General features: G+C 50.0%; 1 protein-coding gene across 6 annotated transcripts in view; it reads left to right on the top strand.

The window, feature by feature from the left end:
- Positions 1-9,564: 9,564 nt before the first annotated feature.
- Positions 9,565-9,674, top strand: part of CC2D1A (coiled-coil and C2 domain containing 1A) — a 13,512-nt gene continuing 13,402 nt past the window's right edge. For 2 of the 6 annotated variants that reach the window (XM_085321178.1, XM_085321180.1), the window contains exon 1: positions 9,572-9,617. The gene's annotated coding sequence lies outside the window, so the exon portion shown is untranslated. Of the gene's footprint in view, positions 9,670-9,674 lie in introns of all 6 variants that reach the window. The other 4 variants (XM_085321177.1, XM_085321176.1, XM_085321174.1 and 1 more) reach the window with 4 other exon arrangements.

The raw sequence follows: 9,674 nt of genomic DNA, 5'->3' as shown, positions 1-9,674 counted from the left end.
TGCTGGGGACCCGGGCGCTCRGCTCCGGGATGCGGCGAGAAGAGGCCGTTTCGCTGCGACGACAGACCCCGAGCGCCCAGGGGGTGGCAGAGCTGAGCGAGGAGGGACCCTTCCAGGACGTCAGCAGGATGCCCGGCTCCCTGGCATCCCTTCTCCTGGCTCCCGTCTTGGGAACCTCCTTGCAGGCAGCCAAGGGCGCTTCGTGAGGAGGTGATGGAGGGAAGGACCCGCGAAGCAGGCGCCGCTCCGCTCCTCCGCCGGGACGGGACGCTGGGGCCGGCTCCGCTCCGCTCCTCCGCCGGGACGGGACGCTGGACGCCGATGCGGGTTCCGGATCCTGGGCCAGGCCTCCGTCCGCCTCCGGTTGGAAAAGCTGCAAACAGCGGCAAAAAGCCTCGAGAAGGGGCAGCTGTCGCAGCAAAGCCCCGTTGGGGAGCTCGTTTACAGTTTGGTTCAGAAATGAGTTCTAAGTTGTGGGTTGGTTTGGGTTTCAAAATGCGTTTTTTACCAATAAAACGCTGCCTGCTCGCTGAAAAGGTTTTGCGAGGGCAGCGCGGCTGGCAGGGCACGAGCGAGCGCGGAGGAGGCRCGCGCCCGGCAGCTCCAGTGCCTCTGTCGCCGGCGGTTGTGTCTTGCCCTCCTCCACTGAACGAATGTCAACAGATTTGTCGCCAGGACGGGCCAGTTCTGCTCATTTTTGCTGTTTCAGCCGATTCTGAGTGCTTTCACTGCAACTTTATAGCCCTTAAAACTGAGTTGCTCTGCTTAGGCTTGGGTGACGGGTTAATAGCTCACCTGCAATGTCAAGAGGGCGAGTGGCTCAGAACTGTCTTTTCCTTGTAGAAAAGCGCACATCTTAAAGACTTTGGTTTTAATTGAGAGAAATTTTATATGTTAAACATATGAAGTTATTTTATTTGCCATTTTTTTTGGTTATTCTGTTGAAATACTGGTTTGCTGTTGTGTTAATAAACTGTTGAATCAAGTGGTGCGATTGCCTGGCTCCGGCCTCCCGCGCAGTCCTACACATCCTTCCTTTTTTTCCCAGTGGTCGGTGCCCCCCTAGGGAGGTGAGGAGGAAACTTCGCCGATCTTCTGCTTTTTCTGTATTTCAGCCTCTTTAAAGCCTCCAGATCCCTGTGCGCGCTCATTATCAGGCGACTGTAAGAATGAAAACAGCGCGTTTCACGTTAATAACAAACCTTTTATACGGTTTCGCAACTGAGAGTATAAAAATATCTTTATTTAAGAGCTTTGTGCTTGTAGTGGTGTTAGTTCCTATGGCACTAGTCAGGGAGCTGCAGAATTCCTATGGCAATTCCCATCCGTTGGCAACTCACCTTTCAGTGGAAGTCTCTGGGACTCTATAGAATAAAGAGCTTTTCTTCAAAATGCTGACAAACAATTTGTATTAAGTAGGTGCAAACGGGTAAACCAGGAAAATAAAGAGCTGCACTTCGGTGCTTCACACCAAACCGGTTAAGGAGGAAACTACTGCTGTGACTGACATCAGCTCCTTAATGAACAATGTTTCAAAGATTTTTGTTTTTTAAATTTTATGGCTTGTTTACCAACTCATTTCATTCAAATTCCTAAGTAGAAAACTTAGGCTCTGCAAATGAAATCCTTCCCCATTCTTTTCCGTGTAAAATATTCCCTCCTGTAGGCATTCTCTGCTAGGTTTTACTGTAAGCCAAGAACTGCATTTCAACAAAAGCTTGTTAAACGTGGGGTGATTGGTAARTGTGGAGCAACAAGTGAACAAATCGTGATTTCCTTCAGTTAGCTAACTTGTGTGAAAACTGCGATTTGCTTTTAACCGATTTGCCTCTTCTCTAGAGGAGATAAAAAGCTGTTACTTCTGGCTGGAAAGCAACCAGCCCGCTGACCAGGAAGGTGGCAAGGCCGAGCAACAAGATAAGTGCTGAGAAACGACACGTGCTGTTCGGTGTTTCAAGCATCCATCTGCAAAACTCCATTTGCAGTTATTTAGGGTTAAAGGGAGGCCTGGAGGCAGAAAACAAAAATTTTTTTTTTTTTACTGCGTTTAAGAGCAGTCGGAGCCACGCTGCTCCCCCCCCCCCCGTGGCTGTAGCCAGGCCGGCGGCATCCCTGCGAAGCCGGCCCGGCGCAGCCTCCCCGGTGCCAAAGCGTGTTCTTACTTGAGATTAGAGAGCTCAGCAATCAGACCGCAGACGACATCCGTCTCGTCCTCCTTCGGGGAGGGGTCGTAAATCCCCTCCGTCACCTCACCGCTAATGAGAAAGGGAGGGGGGGGAAGAATTAGACTGTTTCTAATTGCCAACTCGGCGCCTCTTACTTCAAAACACGGGCTTTATTCTTCATAAGAGTCCCTTTATTTACATGTGATTTAGTTCCTTTCTATGATTCCTTTATATGATAGCATAACATATATGAAAATGCCTAAATGCAAACCAGGTGTATTTTACATGGAGAGAAGCTGGTTCAGTTTATATCAAAAAAACATTTTTAATCAGGTGCTAAAAAAAAAGTTGTTTCTTGTTCATTAGAAGTACTGGAGCGAGGTTCTTCTAGTGGGTACCATTTTAGACATAAAATGAAATCTTCATGTTGGCTATTTTGTTAGAAAATAACGCCATACCGATTACAGCAGCATTCATCAGAATGGATCCTCCAAGCCCCCACCCCGTGACTTTACTTATCATTAAAAAAAAATCAAGAAAAATCTAAAACTGCAGGGAAATTTTAGGCAGGCGAAGTGTAACTATCTGTTTAAAACTCTTCTAACCTTGTCTGCTGCTGAATGCTGTTGCTACAACCTTGCAGACGTCTCGGCTTTTTCGAAGCCTGTGTCTGCTCAACAGGGCGACGCGGAGCTGGAAAGCYGCCTACCTGGGCTGCAGCTTGTCCGGGCCACTTGTGTTCGTGACCGGCACTGCCTTTTTGAGGTGGCTTTGTCCTCTTTCAGCACACGGCTCRCATTCGGGCGCAGAAGAGTCGCATTTGGTATCACCAGAAAGCAGCTGGGTGGGGGGGAGAAGTTAATAGGAAAATGGAAGCGGGCGCTGAGGAACAGAGCAGAGAAGAACCTGTTCCAGGGAGGAGCCGTTCCTCGCCCCAGCCCGACTGAAATTAGAAGGGAGCAAATCCAGCCTAACTTATCTACGTGCATTCTTAGCATAATAYCCGGATGTATTTCCAGGGTAATTAGCAGTGATGACAAGCACGGCCCTCATGCCAGCATGGCTTTGAGTATCAGTGGAGATAGTTCTGCTGCAAGGAACAGAAGCGGTGTAGGCAGACTCCAGCACAAAAGGATTTCAAGCTGGGCTGCCTAAAATGACAGCACGAGGTGGGTTTTAATTCCCCTCCCTCCCCGCCTTTGGGTTATTCTCACACTGCTGCCTTGGGCATTTTGGGGAAAGCGTGGCCAAAATACACATTTGGGGATTCTCCAGGAGGATAGGATCAGGCCACTGTGGTGCCTGTGTAATTGCATGCGTTTGGCCAGGTGCACCGTGAGTGATATTTTTCTCCAAAAGCGGTGTGTAGCTAACTTTGCCCTAAAACGGGTGTTTGTGTTTAACACTAACTTAACTTGACAATCACTATCAAGTCAAATTACCTGCTGTGGTGGAAATTTGAGGCTGTTATCCTTAAGGACAGCCTGTAAATTGCTGTCGGGCAACAGTTCTAGTTCTAGAGAGAGGTCGTCTCCCCCAGCTGAGCAGGTTTTGGCCTCRGGGTTCGCATCTGCAGGTATGCCGCCGGGCAGATCCGTATCTGCTGCGGAAAGAAATTTCCTGTCATCTGAATCAGTGTCAGTTTTTTTGCTGTGACTGGCCATTGCTGCCGCTGCCTCCAGCTGCGCGAGAACATGGCTAGCGGGGAGAGCGCTTTCCGTGGGAACGGGCTCCGTGGTTTTTCCAGCGAGCGCCGTTTCTTTGGCGTTTCCTCTGTCGAGCTGGAGGTCGCGCGAGCAGGGAGTCGGCTTCCCTTCTGCCTCTAGAATCTGGATCTTTCCTTGTGGGACCTCTGTACTGGACAACTTCTCTGCAAGTCCGTTAAGACTTGGCTCACCTGCRCTGAACCGCGAGTGCTCTTTGCTAGGCTTCTCTTTTTCCCTTCCATTTTCTGTCTGTTCCTCTGGAAGGTCTTCTTGTTTCCTTTTCCATATGGAATCCCTGTGAATGCAGACAGCTGAATCRGATTCAGACACTGAGCCCGTCTTTTCTGCCTCTTCTCGGCCTCTACCAGCGTCTTCCTTGCAAGAAGTTGCATGCAGCAAAGTACTACGGCTYTGGAGGTGACTCATGTTCCCGGCTTCCGGGCAAACCGGACTAACTGTACTGGGAGCACATGCGTTTTTCCATTCGCAGAGATCTGCCTCCATCTTCAGCTCCGCGCTCACAGCCCGGGTACGGCCGCTTGAGTCCTCCGCAGAGGCGCAGCTGCCGCCGYGGCCGTGGCCCCCGGCCTCCCCGCCGCCGCAGGGGGGGCTGCCTGGCTCGGTGCCGCCGCTCCCGCGTGGGCCGCCAGCTTCCGCAGCCTCGGCCCCGCTGCCAGGGTCGGTCGGTGGAGCGGCGCTGCCCTCTCCGCGTGGAGCGCTCCGCTGAGCTGCTCCGATGCCCCTGCTCTGATTTCCAGCGCTCTCCTGAGCACGGCAGTCGTTCTCAGTCGCGGCAGTATTTTTTAGCGAAGATTCAGTTATGTTTTCTGTCATTTCATTTTCACCTTCCGTTTCAGTCACGCTTTGTTGTTCCCCATTCACATCTTTACTGCTTTCTTCTCCTTTAACCCCGCTGTCCAATACAGCGTCAGGTTTATTTTGTTCTACGTTCGCAACAGACGCGCACAGCAAGCCGTTGTTGCGGTCAGCTTTGCCTTGGTCCTCAATTTGGTTGTTACTGTTTATTTCCTTTCCCTGGTGACATCCAGGCAGCTCCGCAGAGAGGCTCCTCTCCTGACAATTCCCAATACTCTTATCTGGAGTATAAGGAAATACAGAAGTGGTTTCGATCAAAGGGCTTTTTTCACAGGAGTCTTCTTGTAAACGGCATGCTGTCCCCTCTCCTTGTTGTTCTGGCGGAACTAAATTGTTCTCAGCGCCGTTGCTAATATTCTTCATTCTGCRGCAAGTTTGAGGGTTATCTACCTCCTCGCAAACGCTCCTCTGACACTCGGGAGTTGCCTCTGAGAGATCCTCTTCCATGCGGACCACAATTAAATTTGCCTGTTCAAGTGCCTCTGCCTGAGACCTTGCTTCTGGAGTAGTTGCCTCTGATGGCTTCCCTTCCAGGCTGCTCTCCGTATTTTGGGGCTTATAGTCTGTTACTTCCTGRAAGAGTAAGGTGTACGCATCATTAATGCCCTAAAAAATACCTACTTCCCCCCCCTTTTTTTTTAATAAACAGCAGCGTTTACTCCATGCTGTGTGAATACCAGACAATTCACAGGATTCATGTACTAAACTGAGAGCTCTCACAAAAGTCACATTTATACAGCAGCGTGACAAAGCCACACTTTTGTGGCTGTTACGTTCTGCAATGTAGCAGCAAGAAGAAGCTTTAAATTGTATAGTTTATTAATAAAAAATCCCGTCCACAGGAAGATGGTTAACTTGGGATGCGCTGTTTTACCTGCTCCGTTTGACTCCTTGGAGCGACGCCGTTGTTTCGCTTCCGTTTCTCYGTCGAAGCCTCCTTCGGCTTTGTGAAGACTGGCACAAACTTCCCTGCCGAATTCTACGGCCGAGTGCAACAGTGGTGAGCGCCACGAGCAGCTGCTCCCCAGGGGACCGAGCGACGCAGCACGCGGAGCACCCTGCCGCGTCTTCCCGCCTCAGMAGCCCTCAATATCGGTTAGGGAGATAGCGCGGGGGTGACCTCACCCCCCACCACACCGCAAACCATCCCTGAGAAGCTTTCAGCCTTCCGTCAAGCCTGAAGCTGAACCTATAGGTTTTCTTTCTCAATTTAACAGAGAACAAAATTAACATTTTAAATTCTGGGCAATGCTTTCTGCGGATTGTATATATTTGAAATACATTATTTTATATGGTAACAATGGATTCAGTTAGGTGCGTTTTAATAACATACTTCACTTTTGCAATGAATGCAGGGTTTCAGTTAAACACGCTCTTCTCAGGTGCAGTTTTTTCCTCGTGTGATCATTCCAGAAACACTGGCTACACTGCTGCATACCTCGGAGTATAAAATTGAGGGAGACAAGGGTGGCAGCATTCAAACAGCTAAAGTGAATTTGTCCACAGAGGAGAAATAGCTACGCAGAGGCAAACCTAGCTGTGTTGTAGAAGAAACTTCTTGCCATCTGAATGCTTAGACACTGTTGAGATCACAGCACAACACGCTGCTACTGGCAGACTCGGGCAGCACCTTCAAAGCAGACTTACCTGAGATAAAGAAATCGAGGTAAACCGCTTCACCTGACTTCGCTCCGAAGCGGTGGTCTTTCCTTCATCGTTTGAACTATTAAGGAGAACACAGTGACACGTGCTTTCAGCTCATGTGGACATGTTATCTTCAGGTAGGCCGTAATCGCCTTGACTGGGGCTGCGTCCCTGTCTTACAGGGCACTGCGCTATGGGTTGTATCACCCTACAAACTCACGTTCCAAGTCACGTGGCACAAACTCGTTTTACCTTGCTTGCGAGTTCGCTTCCGAACTTTCAGTGCTTCCCTGGTCCCTCTCTTCCGAGTCCTCTGCCGCTCCCATGGTTGGCTTTGATTTTCCTTTGGAATCTGTGATTTGAGTCTGTCTGGTCACATCTAAGCCATCTGTCACCTCAGGATCTTCCCTAAAACTTCTTTTTGTTTTGGAAACATGGCACTCCCCGTCTCCTCCTTTTAAAGGAAAAAGTCATTTTACACCTTGGCAGCGAGAGTGACTAGAACAGGAAGAAGAACGCAAGGTTGTAGAGCTGTTTGGTAAACTGCCAAGCAGAAGCAGCAATTTTATCAAACCCCATGAAAAATACTGTCTGGAGCTTAAAGTACTAACCACCCAGGCCAGCCAGCTGCCCATGCAGGCTTTGCATTAACTCCTGTTACTAAATCCTATGAAAACACTTAGGAATCATAGAATCATAGAATGGTAAGGTTGGAAGGGACCYCTGGAGATCATCTAGTCCAACCCTTAGCGYAGCCCATATGGGGAYTGAGCTTTTAAAAATCTGCCAGTAACACAAGGCCTATCACAAACTCCTGGTAAGTTCTGACTTCGGTGGAGGCACTGGGACACAAGCACCTTCATGAAATATTAACCTGACTTTTAAAAATAAGAATACTCATAGCAGATCAGGAAGATTTTGTCTTTGTCGGTAGTAATCAGCCAAGGGTTGTTCGTTCTGACCCTGAGGCTGCAGACATCTGCCATTCTGCAAGTACTCCAGATGCTGCTTTGATGGAGAGGAACAGAAATTAAAACTTAAGCGAGAAATGCTAAGAAACCCTGTGTTGTCGTAGCCCCTGTACAACAGGCAGCCTTGTGTGTTTTGTTTGTAAGAAGCGTCAAGTATGTTGCTAGTGTTAAAAGTTAATTACAGTGGTAAAACTCCAGTGCTCTTTTCTAGGATAAAACAGTATTTTCTTAATAAAATCAGCACTAAATGAGATGCAACATTTCATCTGAATGCTGCCAGCTGAAGYACTAGCAGTCCTCCACCTACCAAAGCGTGGCATAACGCAAATTGCGCACGGATGGTGCCGTACACTATAATTTGACAAAACTCAGTGTCTGTGTGGATTAGTCAAGCACTGCTCAGGGGAGGAAGCTGTGCCTAAAGCAGTTTTGTAGACAGCCTTAAAAACTACCATTCAACTACATAAGCATAGATTTGTTTTACTGTCCTTTGGATGCACCTTTTGCCTCGACTCTCCACTTCCACGCAGCGGCGTAACGCTGCATGAACAGAACAGGAGCCTCTGCCTTTAGCGTTTGCCTTTGCTGCCTGTTATCGGTGTTTTTGTGCTGAAATTCGTGCCCCRCCAAGGATGAAATTTTAATGCTGCCAGACCCTTTTGATGAAGCCTCCCTCCTCTCCTCTCCACCAAAGCAGAAAGGCTCGAGCAGCCCTCGCTGGTTCTAGACCGTGTTTCAGACCACTTTTCCTGCTGCGCCTTGATTTCTTTTCTTTTCTTTTTTTTTAAAGCTGCTGTGCTTGCGGATTCTTCAAAGGCTGCTGAGTTAGGTGGGGAGGGGAGGGGCCCGTTTCCAAAGAATCCGCAGATTGCACATCCGGCTGGAAAGGCTCGTCAAACCTCATCAAATCTAGTCATTTTATTATCCACGCTCTGACAGGAGCGACCACGCGATAGGGGAACAGCTTAGCGGGTTCCCTGCTTTGTCATCAGCTAGGGGAAGAGTCTCGTGTTTTCCTTGGAGTTGTAGCAAGCTGGAATGACGTTTGGGAAGTGCTTTGCTACATTCAGATAAACACCGCTTAGAAAGCATTAGAGTGAAGCGTTTTGGTAGCAAGCTGCAAGGCAGCATTAGATGCCAGTTTGCTCATGAGCCAAGAAACGTTTGCAGTTGCAGCATCTACACAATAACTAAGCACCTGGGTAGTTTCAGACATGCAACCTCTCATTTATTACCACACGTAATGTAATATAATGAGTGAGACTTGAAATAATTTGACAGCTTTGCTGCCTCTTTGCAAGGGGACACTGGCATCTGTCGAACACCGTCAACATGTAGCAGTGAGCGAGGCCTCAGCTCCTGTTCTTACCTGATCGTTGCTCGTTCTTCCTTTTGTTCATCTTACTTCTCTCCTGAGTGGGAAAAAAACAGACAGGAACACTCAACTCTCGGCCTCATAGCATCTTCAAAAAGTATTTTGCCTTTAACATTGACATTTTCCTTAACATACTTATGCATYGATATGGCAAGCCCCTTTTGGCAGTGCCTGAGATGGGAAACACCAGTGACACAGTCCAGTTGTCCCAGTGCTTCCCTAGTTAATCACACTCTTCCCCCAAGCAAGCTAGCACRCAGGAAGGATTGTAAACCCACCTGCACCCACAAAGCCCCCATTGTACGCTCTCCAAAGAGTGGACAGCGTTGAGCCAGGGCGCTGCAGACCCCAGGCTGCACCCTGACCCTTTTACCAGGGCGCTAGCACCTTAGTGATGAGGAACGAGTGGGGATTTAGAAGAGTGCTGGGCTCATTGCGCAGCCCCTCACCGCAGGGCAGGACGGCCAGCTTGGGGCTGAGGCTCGCTTGCCAGCCACCCTTCTCACAGAGAGGGCCTCAAGGCATCCAGGCATCACTTGCAGCCTCCAGACTCGAGGGGAAGGGAGGGGAAGGGAGGGGAAGGGAGGGGAAGGTCCCCCCTCGCCCGCCCCGGGGGGACACAACATGGCCACCACCCCCTCTGCACCTCAGGGCGCTGCCAACGGCTTTTCCCGCCTTTTTCCCTGGGCACCGGCGTGCGCATGCGCTGGCAGCGCGCAGTGGGTTCTGGGAGTTGTAGTCTCGCCTCGCTTAGCCGCGCCGAAAAGGGCGGGGAAGGGGAGCGTCGCAAAGCACGGGGGAAAGGGGCTTTTTGCGACAGTGGCGCCGCAAAGCGCGGCGTGTTGTTGACAGCCKCCCGGGCGGACCGGGAAGTGAGCGTGTGAGGGCGCGGGGGCTCGGGGCCGGTAAAGCCGCCGGTAGCGGGGCTCCCGGTGGG

The sequence above is a fragment of the Rhea americana genome, unplaced genomic scaffold (assembly GCF_003343005.1).
Source record: "Rhea americana isolate MKP2758 unplaced genomic scaffold, rheAme1 scaffold_681, whole genome shotgun sequence".
In the NCBI taxonomy this organism is placed as follows: Eukaryota; Metazoa; Chordata; class Aves; order Rheiformes; family Rheidae; genus Rhea; species Rhea americana.
This window is presented reverse-complemented; position numbering and strand designations above follow the sequence as displayed.